This window comes from Eubalaena glacialis, chromosome 11 (assembly GCF_028564815.1).
Source record: "Eubalaena glacialis isolate mEubGla1 chromosome 11, mEubGla1.1.hap2.+ XY, whole genome shotgun sequence".
Taxonomy (NCBI): domain Eukaryota; kingdom Metazoa; phylum Chordata; class Mammalia; order Artiodactyla; family Balaenidae; genus Eubalaena; species Eubalaena glacialis.
In genome coordinates, this window is record NC_083726.1 from 54,893,092 (window position 1) to 54,905,310 (window position 12,219).

General features: G+C 42.6%; 1 protein-coding gene across 2 annotated transcripts in view; it reads left to right on the forward strand.

Moving 5' to 3' along the window:
• Positions 1-12,219, forward strand: part of PPM1H (protein phosphatase, Mg2+/Mn2+ dependent 1H) — a 267,686-nt gene that overhangs the window by 180,908 nt on the left and 74,559 nt on the right. The window lies entirely within an intron of this gene.

Sequence of the window (12,219 nt, forward strand, 5' to 3'; positions counted from 1 at the left end):
CACACCTCCTGGATCACACATCCTGGCTCCGTGTGTGACGACACACCCCACCTCCGTGCATTTATTATTGTGGCTGGTTTCCGCCCATCTGTGACCGATCAAAGACATGGCATGCTCTGTTTCCTTTAATGGCTTGGTATGTACAATACAAAATGTGGTGGTAAAGAATGCTGGTACGTTTTCCCCAGGCCTGCCACTAACTTTAACTCAACCAGAGGGTTCAGACGAGTCTGAATCTCGTGTGAGCAGGGTGGCAGCCCCCAGAGTCTGATGACACACCATGACTTCCTGCTCCGATATGAAGTCTCAGGGGCCCTTTGGGAGAAATGCAGGTGTCAGAAAATCTGTGTCTACCCTGAAAATAAATTCTCCATGTTAGATCTCCCTCTTTGGAGTGAACTTATGAGAGGGCTCTAGGAGGGCTGTTTGGTTTTTCAGATCTTGAGAATTTTTGCTTCTTCGAAAATTTGAGCTTTCTGAAAAACAGAGTATATTCCCTGCCCTCAAATTCCAGGGGTAGGGTGTTAGGCTTAGGCTTTCAGTTCTGCAACGATGATGATCATCCAGGATTACTTTGCAGTGGGCATCTTTCGGCACTAGCTGTGAAGAGTAGTTCTGTGGATGAAATGTTTTCTTGCCAACTGGCTTTCTTTTTAGACGACAAGGCTAAGGTAGTGACCGTCTGCTCTTAGGAAAGAACTGATCCAGCCTACTCCAAAAGGACTTCGCTCATGTCTCTGAATTCCAGCATGTGGGAACAGTCAGGATTTGATGACTTTGGTCGATTTAGCAAGAAGTTGTGCACTTCCCTCAATTCCCTTGACTGTGTTGTGTTGGTTTTACTCAATAGTGAAGCTGTGTTGCTTTTGGTGCTTACCTGGTCCATAAGACAACAGGAATCCAAAGCCAAGGTAAAAACGTGTCTTCACTCTTTTACAACTGTTATTTTCCAACTTCTCTATTGCTATTTTCAAGCAGATAAACTTGAAGCCCCTCCGGGAGGCCCCGATGTTAGAGCCTTTCACTTTCTTTGGCCGTCCAGGCAGGGGGAAGGGGCCGGCAGCAGCCGGCAGGACCTCGTCCTGCTCCCATCCTTAGTCACCAGCTGGGTCGCTTTGTTGCAAGTCTCTTAACCTTTCCAGACCTTGGTCTGTCACTTAATAAAGTAGAGAGCTAGACCAGAGGGCCACCGAGGACCTCAGAGCTGCGAGGGTCCTTCCAAGTAGAGTTCATAGCGGCTGGCCTCCCTGCCACCTGGCTGGCTCTCTCCAGTCCCTCTTCCACAAAGCCCCCCGACGTGATCATCACATAGATCTTGTCACTCTCTTCCCTAAAAACCTCTGGCTCCCCGCAGTGTACAGAAGGCAGACCCAGAATTGGGCTCCCCGCCCACCTCTCCAGCATCATCTCTTCGTTGCCCTCACCAGTGACACAGTGCATCCCGGGCTGCAGCCACGGAGAACCAACCGTCTTCCATTTCCAGGACACACCGTGATCTCTCCGATCTCCATGCCTTTGGAAATATGCTCTGCCTGGAGAGCCCTTCCCTTTGTCTCTGCCGGGAAAACTCCTCCTCATACTTTGAGACCCCAAAAGAAATGTCACTTCCTCTAGGACGTGTCCCCTACCCCTCGCAGGGGGCCAGTCCCCGGTGCTCACACAGCGCCCTGTGGAAGCCCACAGCGTGGCTGTCAGCATGTGGTATTGTATTGCTTTTTCCAAGTTCCAGACTGAGTCCCGGAGGGCAGGGCCCTTACCTTAGGGACCTTACGTTGTCAGTACCTAGCACAGAGCTCATACTGAATCAAGGTGTGTTGACTAAAGGGGCCAGTGTTCGTATTGCTGTCTGGGTCATTACCACACAGCACCTCCCCTCCTTCCCCTGAAACCTCTCACAGCGGCACCAGGCCTTTGCCTCCCATGCCTCAGCCCCTCCCTGTCCCATCACCTCCGTGACCCTTAGTAAAAACCATTTCCTGTTTTCCTGCTAAAGGCGATGAGTAATAGCAGATCCACTTTTCTATTTTGAAATACTTTCACACTTTCACGTGGCAAGAATGATACCAAGAGCTTAAAACATTAACTTTTAAGGAGGGAGGGGAATGCTGACATTGTTCCGATTCAGATTCCAGTATCAGTGGTTTATTTTGGGACGGTTGGAGTAAGATGCATGTGGCTTCAGAGCTCAGCCTTGTCACATGACTGCATCTGTGATTTCTACAAGGCCCTTCACTGATCCCCAGCTTCACTGTCAGTAATGGGCACAGAAAACCCCAGAAGGCAGGTGCAAAGGTGAAATGAAATAATATATGTGGAAGTTTTTGTGGCACATAATACTCATTTGGTTATTGTTGGATGAATCAGAGTCTTGCCACTTCAGATTCTACTGGCCTTCACACCTCAGTGATATTGTCCCTTTATGTTTATTTAAGAATCACTCCTAATGGTCCTAAAATTACTGTGTATTTTGGTGTTACTCTTGCACAGTCAGTGGACACTATTAGCCCCCAGAACAGAGTCTAATACCTGAATTTCTAAAAGGTGAGAACACTGCCCCCATTCTCTGTCATCCTTTTACTCCTGAAGCATATAGGCTTCTTTATATGGAAATTACACCTAAAATTTTTCTCCTCAGACAACAGGAGTGTAAATGACCAAAACATAAAATATCCTGGCTGTCCAACTTCCTATTCCATCAGGAATCTAGGAATGTGTGCTTTGGAATGAAGAAATCCAGTAATAATATTCACATGATCTGTGATGTGAATCTTCGTGGTGAAGTATTTGAGAGCATTAGGAGACTGGTAGTATAAAATAACCTTGTGGTAAAATCTTTATGTAATGGATTTCAGAGAATTGGGAGGTTTATAGCATAAAATCTTGAAACTAATATCAATTATGAGAGGAAAACACAGTGTGATGTGGGCTTCTTTCAGCCCAGCCCAAGCAAGAGCTGTGTGACCTCAAGTCTCTCACACAGTGTCTCTGAATCTCCTTTCCTCCTGAGTGAAACGTGTAGGAATACTTCTCTTGAAATATTCATTACATGTTTTGAGGTCATAGTGAAAAGTAATCTCATGATAACATAAAATACAATATGTATCTTATAATTTTAGGTACATCTAATCCAACCAATTCATTTTTGGGGAACATCAGTTCCCCTGAACTAATTGTGAACCACTTTTGTGCAATGAGAGCTGTTGTATCCTTTACATAATCTAAATGAATTAGTACGTCACCAGAAAGTTAACAATGTATTCCTTATTCTTAGGTCAAATCAAATTTCGTTTTCATGATGTCTGAAGAAACATTTATGATAGAATCATGAAAACTTCCAGGTCCCTAGAGACTTGGTTTGAGCAGATGACTGCAGTCCCAGGGCTGTTTGACTTGTAGAAATGGTTAATGATTTTCTTAGAGGTGGGGAGGGTTTGGAGCCCTTTGTACATGAATCGTTTTGATCCACGTCGAACAGGAATGTTCTTGGTATGCACAGTCCAGACGTTTGGGGATTACAGAACTGGAAGCAGATTACAAGATGATGGATGTGGCAGGCACATTAATTTTGTTTGGTCTTGCATCTTGACCTCAGAGGGCCCTTCAAACAGCTCTCTGGGTAATGTGAACTTTGTTCTGTAGATTCTTGGGCTGGGTGATTAATCAAGCAGGCTTGAGGTTTTGACTTGTTCACATGGAATGTGGCAGGTGTGCGATGGAGGGGTCAGGGGCCATGCACTTCTGCCCCAGCAGTCAGAGAGAGTTGATGATCCTACAAGTCACGACTAAGCCTTGCTTTTTTTTCTCGCTGGGCTTTATTTTTTTTTTAACGTTTCCAGGGTGATTGAAATAAAATATTTAAGGGGGTCCACCAAGCTGGACAGAATGTTTTGATGGAGTCAATGCCCAAATAGGAGGAAAAGCAATCTGGTTTGTGGGCGTTTCTTGGCAGCGTTTACTTCTCTGATGCTGCAGCTTCCAGGAAATCACCCCCACTTTTGCTTCAGGTGACAGCTAGGAATGGATCTCCCTCTAGGGGGGACCTCTATAGCCCTGAGGTGTGAGAGTAATGGCTTCCCCCTCCATTCTGCCTAGACATATTTATAAACTCTGATTTGATTACATTAAGATGTGCTGGTATCATCAAACCTTCAAATAATGTACGTCTGTCCTTGTAGATAATCCAAGTCTGCAGCTGTTTATCATCAAGGGCAATGTACAGAAGAGATGAAAGTGGGTTTCAAATGCACATTTGATACATACAAGTGCAACATTATCTGAGGTGATTTCTTGTGGTGTCCTTGGAACTGCCTGCAGCCTTCTACACCAAGTCTGGTTTGATTTGTCTGTCGTTTCCCTAGTGCTGAGCTTGGAAATGTTTCAAGGGGAACAGCATTGTACCTCTTGGCTCTCTGGGGTTTTTCACGCTCAAGAGTTATCTCCCAAGAAGTATATTCCTTAAGCCTGAACCTGCTTTTAAGACAAGAGGCTAGAGCTTCCCTGGTGGCGCAGTGGTTGAGAATCTGCCTGCCAATGCGGGGGACACGGGTTTGAGCCCTGGTCTGGGAAGATCCCACATGCCGCGGAGCAACTAGGCCCGTGAGCCACAACTACTGAGCCTGCGCATCTGGAGCCTGTGCTCCGCAACAAGAGAGGCTGCGATAATGAGAGGCCCGTGCACCGCGATGAAGAGTGGCCCCCGCTTGCCACAACTAGAGAAAGCCCTCGCACAGAAACGAAGACCCAACACAGCCAAAAATAAATAAATAAATAAATAAAATTAAAAAAAAAAGAAAAGAAAAAGAAATACTAGCCTTGCCTTTCCTTAGCTAAGGCTATAAAAAAAAAAAAGAAAGACAAGAGGCTATAATTGGGAAGGGTCATATGTGCTAGTGAGTAAAAATGGCTGGCCTGCCACCTCGACATGGCCCTTAACCTTGAGAGCAGGTTGTTAAGCCCGAGAGCCTGGCTGCAGTCACAGGGAGACAACTTCACCACCACTCTGCTTTGCCTGATGGCTGAGTCAGGGACAAATCCACCCCAACCCCACCTCTTTCCCCATTTAACCCCCCTTTGCAAACCTGCATTTGAGTTTCAAAATCTTGAATTAAAAAAATGGCAGGCTAAAGTGGTTGACATTCATATTTACTATAGGTTCCATTGATCACACCAGCATCATGAAGAAGCCAGGAGAATTTTAGAGCATGAATTTGGCACTGCCCAGGGTTTCAGAGGCAGAACTTATATGTGGCTGCCCTAGGAGCACTGCCTGACTTCAGGAAGACTCTGAAGACTTAGCCCTTATAATTGAACCTTGCCACTTCTAGAGCCTCATTTTGAAAATGAATATAAATGGATGTATTATTTATTCCAGGTTGGGAGAGGTCAGAAACTTAGCATGGAGGCATGCTAAACCTACTATGCAGACCTAAGAAAATGAATTCCACACAGCTGAACAAAATCATCATGAGAAGGAATCCCTACATTTTCTTCTTTAAAAAAAAATCAGTCTTTCTGCGCAGTTGCTATACATCAATGATCTTTAGACTCTAAAGCCCCTATCCCCCAAAACATTCTGAATAAAAAGTTGGGCACATAAAACTGGAGCCATCGGCCCATAGGGTCCCTTGAGAATTGATCTTAGTGTAAGGAAGCAAGATAATGTCATACATTCTTTAAATATATTAAAGTTAAATATGCTTTGAGAGAGGTAGATAGGATTCACTGAAGTTTATTAGGGCAAAAACTTAACTGTAAAATGCTTTCTGTGCTTTAGTTGCTTTATCTGTGAATTAAGGTAATTGCAGGACCCTCACAGGATTGGAATGAGGGTTAATGAGTTAATATTTGTAGTGCTTACAATAGGGCCTAGATCAGAGGCAAAATAAAATTTCTTAGTTTTCAAATATAACTATATACGAACTTTTTCATGGCCGTCCTGTCATCGGGACTACTGTGGCCTTTTATAAAATTTCTCAATTCCATTTGCTTATGCAAAGAGATTGGAGATATGCAGGCATATCCTTTTTGCTGACCTGCGTTGTTCACTCTACAACTGAATGCCTTTCCCCAGATTTTTACTGGGGAAGAAAAAGCATTAGGCATATGAATATGGAAACCTTATATGTTTTATGTAAATGGACACTTTTTACCCCTTATTCTATACATTAAACTGTTGTAGAGTTGACAAATCTAGGCAATTTTGTTTAATATCTCTATTTGTATTCCAGTTTCCATGTGACTCCTTTATCAGAAGATCTCAATTTTACAATTTTAAAGTTGTTTTGGGGGCATGCTACTTCTCTGTGGCTGATGAGTGCAATCCCATGTCGAAATGTAAATGTGAACCTTCCTTGAGATCCACATAAACCAGACAGAATTTTATTTAATATCCAATTCTGTAATAGCTTATATATGCAAGCTTGGTTTTTGCTACTTTGAGATTTTAAGGACAAATTAAGACAGAGAATGTTTTTTGAAAGACTCCAACCCATATGTATTTAGGTCTCGGTCATTTCACATTTTTCCTTCTTCTTCTTCTTTTGTTTTTTTTTTTAACCCAAACCAGAATATTCTCCTCCTGCACTATACATCAGGCAGCCAGCCTTGGCTTTGGAAGAGCCATCTCCTTTGACTGTTCGTATGACCGTTAATGATCACCAGTGGCTTGTCCGACTTTATTAATTTCATTTCATTTGTGACCTTAGACTTTCTATCAGGATAAATCATCTTGAAATGTAAGGCTTCCAATCCTCCTCTCATATAACCTGACAAAGTTTTTTTCCCTCCTAAGGGCAAGAAAGAGGAGAGATTATTCAGTTTTTAAAAGGATGTATATTGAACACTGAAAATCCTCATTTTGATAACTTGCTTTCACATACTGAGAGTTCTAAACATTTAAAAAATTAATTCATATAAAATTTTTCTAGGTAGATGACTTTACATTCCTCTTCTGGAATGTGACCTCTCATTTCACGCATGAGTATTTTTACTTTCCATATTCTGCTGATGGGAGTGGAAATTGGAACAGCTACTTCGAAAAAGGATTTGACCCAGCAATTTCACTCCTAGGTATATACCTAACAAAGTGTGTACCACTGTTTACACCAAAAGACAAGAATGTGCATAGCAGCACTGTTTGTAAGAGCCCAAGCTGGAAACTATCCAAATGCCATGGAGAGTAGAATGGATAAATAAACTGTTCAAATAATAAATGCTGGAGAGGGTGTGGAGAAAAGGGAACCCTATTGCACTGTTGGTGGGAATGTAAATCGGTGCAGCCACTATGGAGGCCAATACGGCGGTTCCTTAAAAAACTAAAAATAGAGCTACCATATGACCCAGCAATCCCACTCCTGGGCATATATACGGAAAAGATGAAAACTCTAATTCAAAAAAAGATACATGCACCCCAGAGTTCATACCAGCACTATTTCAGTAGCCAAGACATGGAAGCAACCTAAGTGCCCATCGACAAATGAATGGATTAAGAAGATGTGGTACATATATACAATGGAATATCACCCAGCCATAAGAAAGAATGAAATAATGCCATTTGCAGCAACATGGATGGACCTAGAGATTATCATACTAAGTGAAGTAAGTCAGAAAGAGAAAGACAAATACCATATGATATCACTTATATGTGGAATCTAAAAAAAGACACAAATAAACTTATTTACAAAACAGAAATAGATTCACAGACATAGAAAACAAACTTATGGTTACCAAAGGGGAAGGGGGGGAGAGGGATAAATCAGGAATTTGAGATTAACATATATACACTACTATATATAAAATAGATAAACAACAAGGTCCTACTGTACAGCACAGGGAACTATATTCAATATCTTGTAATAACCTATAATGGAAAAGAATCTGAAAAAGATATATATATATAAAACTTGTAAGCATAACAAATAAGATTAGACATCAAAAAAAAAACTGAATCACTTTGCTGTACACCTGAAACACTGTAAATCAACTATACTTCAATAAAAAAATTTTTTAAAAATTTAAAAATAATGAAAAGAAGATCCTTTTCAGATTCACTCTGACCCCACCAAGTGACCCCACTCTTTGTTCCTTACCCCTGAATATAGCTCCATTTCCACCCATTCTGCCTTCCTTATTCTCCCCTGCTAATGCGTGAGCTCTAAGCAGAGGGGTCTCTTTTTTATATTTTGAATCCCTAACCCCTGGTACCTACACCTGCAGGAGCTCATATGTTAGTTGTGTGAATTCCATTGGCTGGATACCCCAAAACCTGGGATAATCCCCTTATTGGCTGGCACTACTCATTGGCAAGCTGACCACAAAGCAGCAGAAGGAAAATTTATTAGAAGGAGGAAGCATTTTGTGTTCCCCAGCAGGCAATTTTTTTTTTTTAAGTTTGTTTTTTAATACTTCTTAAGGCCTTGACTTTTTTTTTTTTAATTAATTTATTTATTTATTTATTTATTTTTGGCTGTGTTGGGTCTTCACTTCTGCGCGAGGGCTTTCTCCAGCTGCGGCGAGCGGGGGCCACTCTTCATCGCGGTGCGCGGGCCTCTCACTATCGCGGCCTCTCCCGCTGCAGAGCACAGGCTCCAGACGCGCAGGCTTAGCAGCTGCGGCTCACGGGCCCAGCCGCTCCGCGGCATGCGGGATCCCCCCAGACCAGGGCTCGAACCCGTGTCCCCTGCATTGGCAGGCAGATTCCCAACCGCTGCGCCACCAGGGAAGCCCCCCAGCAGGCAATTTTGAGTAACTTTGGGAAGCACCGTCTCAGTGTCCGCAGGAAGCCTGGTGCTCAGCCTGCTCCCAAACCCAGTACATACGTATCCCTCCCTGGGATCTGGGTTCCTGCTTCTACTCCCTGTTTTCTCCCCGCCTTGCATCCGCAAGATGCTCAAAGCTCTCCCCTCGCCCACGATGGTGGGGCTCACGTCCGTGTACTCTGGAGCGAGACAGACCCGGGTTCGGGGATGCACTCTGCTCTACTGAGAGGCTTCCTGGAAGGTCCCAGAAGGCCTCTCTTCCTCAGGCTTGTCCCCTCCTAGTATGGCTCAATCCCTCTGTGACTCAGAGACTCTCACTGGGATGGGACAGTTGTGTTTCTTCGCAGTGCTGTGCTCACCTCCATCCCCTTCCCTTGAAGCTGGTTTCTGCCCAGAACTAGAGAGAAGAGCAGCCAGAAGAAGATGCTCAATCCTCCCGCCCCATCTCTGGTGTCCTGGCATTTCTTGACACAGCAGGTTACTCCAGCATCCTTTCCCTAGAGAAGATGCCTCTTCTTGTTCCTTGCCAGGTGTAACCATGTCTGGAAATGTATTCTTATTAGCTGCCCAGACACTTAAGTGTCAAGGATATGTGCTACCCTCTTTTTTTTTTAGCAAACCTGTACTCTCCAGAGTCCTTAAAAGACTCTTGACCACCTGCCTTTGGTTTTGCGTGGGCAGTGGTTACCAAGCCTTTCCTCCCAGGTACCATTTGTGGTGCACACCTGAACTCCAGGTGTACCTCTACCCCTCTCCCTTCAGTTAGGAACATTCAGTTCTGCTTCCTTGAAGGAAAGCCTCAAAATTTAGGATAAAAATGGAGGTACAAAAAGAGGTCCAGTTTTTTTTTTTTTTTTTACATGTGGCAGGCCAGCACACTTTAAATTGGATTTTAGTATAAAACACATTTCTAGGTTTCTAGTTGGCATGCTTATTCGGTAGAGAAGAGACATAATATAATTTAGATGTTCTTAGGATTGTAAAATATCATGGGGTTTTCAATGGTATGACTGCACCCACATGCTTGTTGTTTTACAGGAAGATATCTATGAAATTATAAAAAGTTAACTAAATCCAAAATATGTAATGTGTGTCCAAGATTGTTTTCATGTGCCATGGACCTAAGTTTTATCTTTTTCTAAAGATTGAAAGCTATGTTGTATTATTTTGTAAAGTTTCAATGATCACTAAAAGGTGACTGTGTAAAGCAGGTCAGAATGTTCTGTATTCGTTCTTCCAGCAAATACTTATTTAGAGCCTTTACTGTGATCAGTGCTATGCTAGGCACTAAAGCGTAGCTGAGGTTTTAAAAATAATGAACATATTTAAGAGTAGCTGGTATTACTTGTGTCATCATGCAGATGTTTCTAACATACATATATCCAAATAGCATCATCAAAGAGAAAAAGCTAAAATATATCCAAGCATAGCAGATAAATAAGGAGAGTGTAGGAGAGTGTCCAGAATTTTCATTTTGCAGGTGGACATGGGACCTTAAATGTGTGCTTGCTCCCATTTTGGATATTGATCCCATTAAGGTCCACATTTTTCATAGGCCAGCATCCCTAGGAGATGTGCCTTGGAAAGGGGCAGTCGTCATGTACACATGTTTATGAGCTGCCCAGGTATGAGCAGTGGAGTAAAATATGCCAGAATTGTCCATGAGTCCTACAAGTTTGGGGTCAGAAAATCATTGGATTTTATTGCTGAAAGGAACCTAACAAATTCCAGCTCCCACGTTTTGCAGACTCTAAAATTTGTGTGTGTTGCTTACACTGTATTATAAGTAAAATCACTTTCGAGGCTCAAGATTCCAAAATGCTGACTTGAGCAATGCTTCCAGCAGGGCAGGCCAGCACTAGTGAAGTAACGCTCACCAGTCCATGTTATTTGAATGCTGGGCAGATCCTAAGAAATTTTTGAGTCCACAAGTTGCTGGGCCACTCTGCTTCTGAGAACAAAATATCTCTGCTGGCCCGTTGGGAAGCAGTGCGCTTCAGCATCCCCTGCATTGGAGCCAAGCCTCTGCCTGGGGTGGCCCTTTCCAGTGATTTTAGCATTCCCTCAAACTATTGGAGTAAGAAGGGGCAGTTAAGCTCCTTTCAACAATTTTTTAAGACATAGTTTAATAACTGGGTTCTCAAAAAATAACAAATTTTAGAGTATTTTTAAAATGAAAATAATCCATGTTCAATGGTAGAAATATTCATGAATATAGATAAATTAAAAAGAAAACCATCAGATAATACTGTATAATATTTTGATGACTTTGAGTGTATGTACATATATAAACATGTATACATATAACACCATGTTATGGACTGAATGTATGTGTCCCTCCCCTCACATTCGTATGTTGAAGCCCTAACTCCAATGTACTGAATTTGGAGATAGGGCCTTTACAGAAGTAATTAAGGTTAAATGAGGTCATAAGAGTGGGCCCGGATTTAATAGGATTAGTTTCCTGATAAGAAGAGATACCAGAAAGCTCGATTTCTCTCTCCATGAGAGCACAGAGGAAAGGCCTTGTGAGATGCAGCAAGAAGGCAGCAGTCTGCAAGCCGGGAAGAGAGCCCTCACCAGGCAGTGAATCTGCTGGCATCTTGATCTTAGACTTCCCAGACTCCAGGCTATGAGAAATAATTTTTTGTTGTTTTAAATCCCTCATTCTGTGGTATTTTGATATGACAGCCTGAGCTAAGATAGACTATCTATGCAAACTTGCATGAGTATTACACAAAAAGATACACTAATAAGTGTGTGTTTTCCTCAGAAAACCAACAGGTATGTGTCCCATTATATTTTAGCATCTCCTTTTTTGTTCATCAGCCACCTATTTGTTCTACTTGTACTTAGTTCTTGAGTTTGTTTTTTTGTTGTTGCTGTTGTTTTTTAACATCAGTAACTCCATCAGGTCTGACAAATACAACAGGAGTGAGTATTGAAAATGTTGGTAAGAAGGAAGCCTACAACTAGGATGCAGATGGTGATTTTTTTTTTCAACATCTTTATTGGAGTATAATTGCTTTACAATGGTGTGTTAGTTTCTGCTTTATAACAAAGTGAATCAGTTGTACATTTACATATATCCCCATACCTCTTCCCTCTTGCGTCTCCCTCCCTCCCACCCTCCCCATCCCACCCCTCTAGGTGGTCACAAACCACCGAGCTGATCTTCCTGTGCTATGCGGCTGCTTCCCACTAGCTATCTATTTTACGTTTGGTAGTGTATATATGTCCATGCCACTCTCTCACTTTGTGCCAGCTTACCCTTCCCCCTCCCCGTATCCTCAAGTCCATTCTCTAGTAGGTCTGCATCTTTATTCCTGTCTTGCCCCTAGGTTCTTCATGACCATGTTTTTGTTTGTTTTTTAGATTCCATATATATGTGTTAGCATACGGTATTTGTTTTTCTCTTTCTGACTTACTTCATTCTGTATGACAGACTCTAGGTCCATCCACC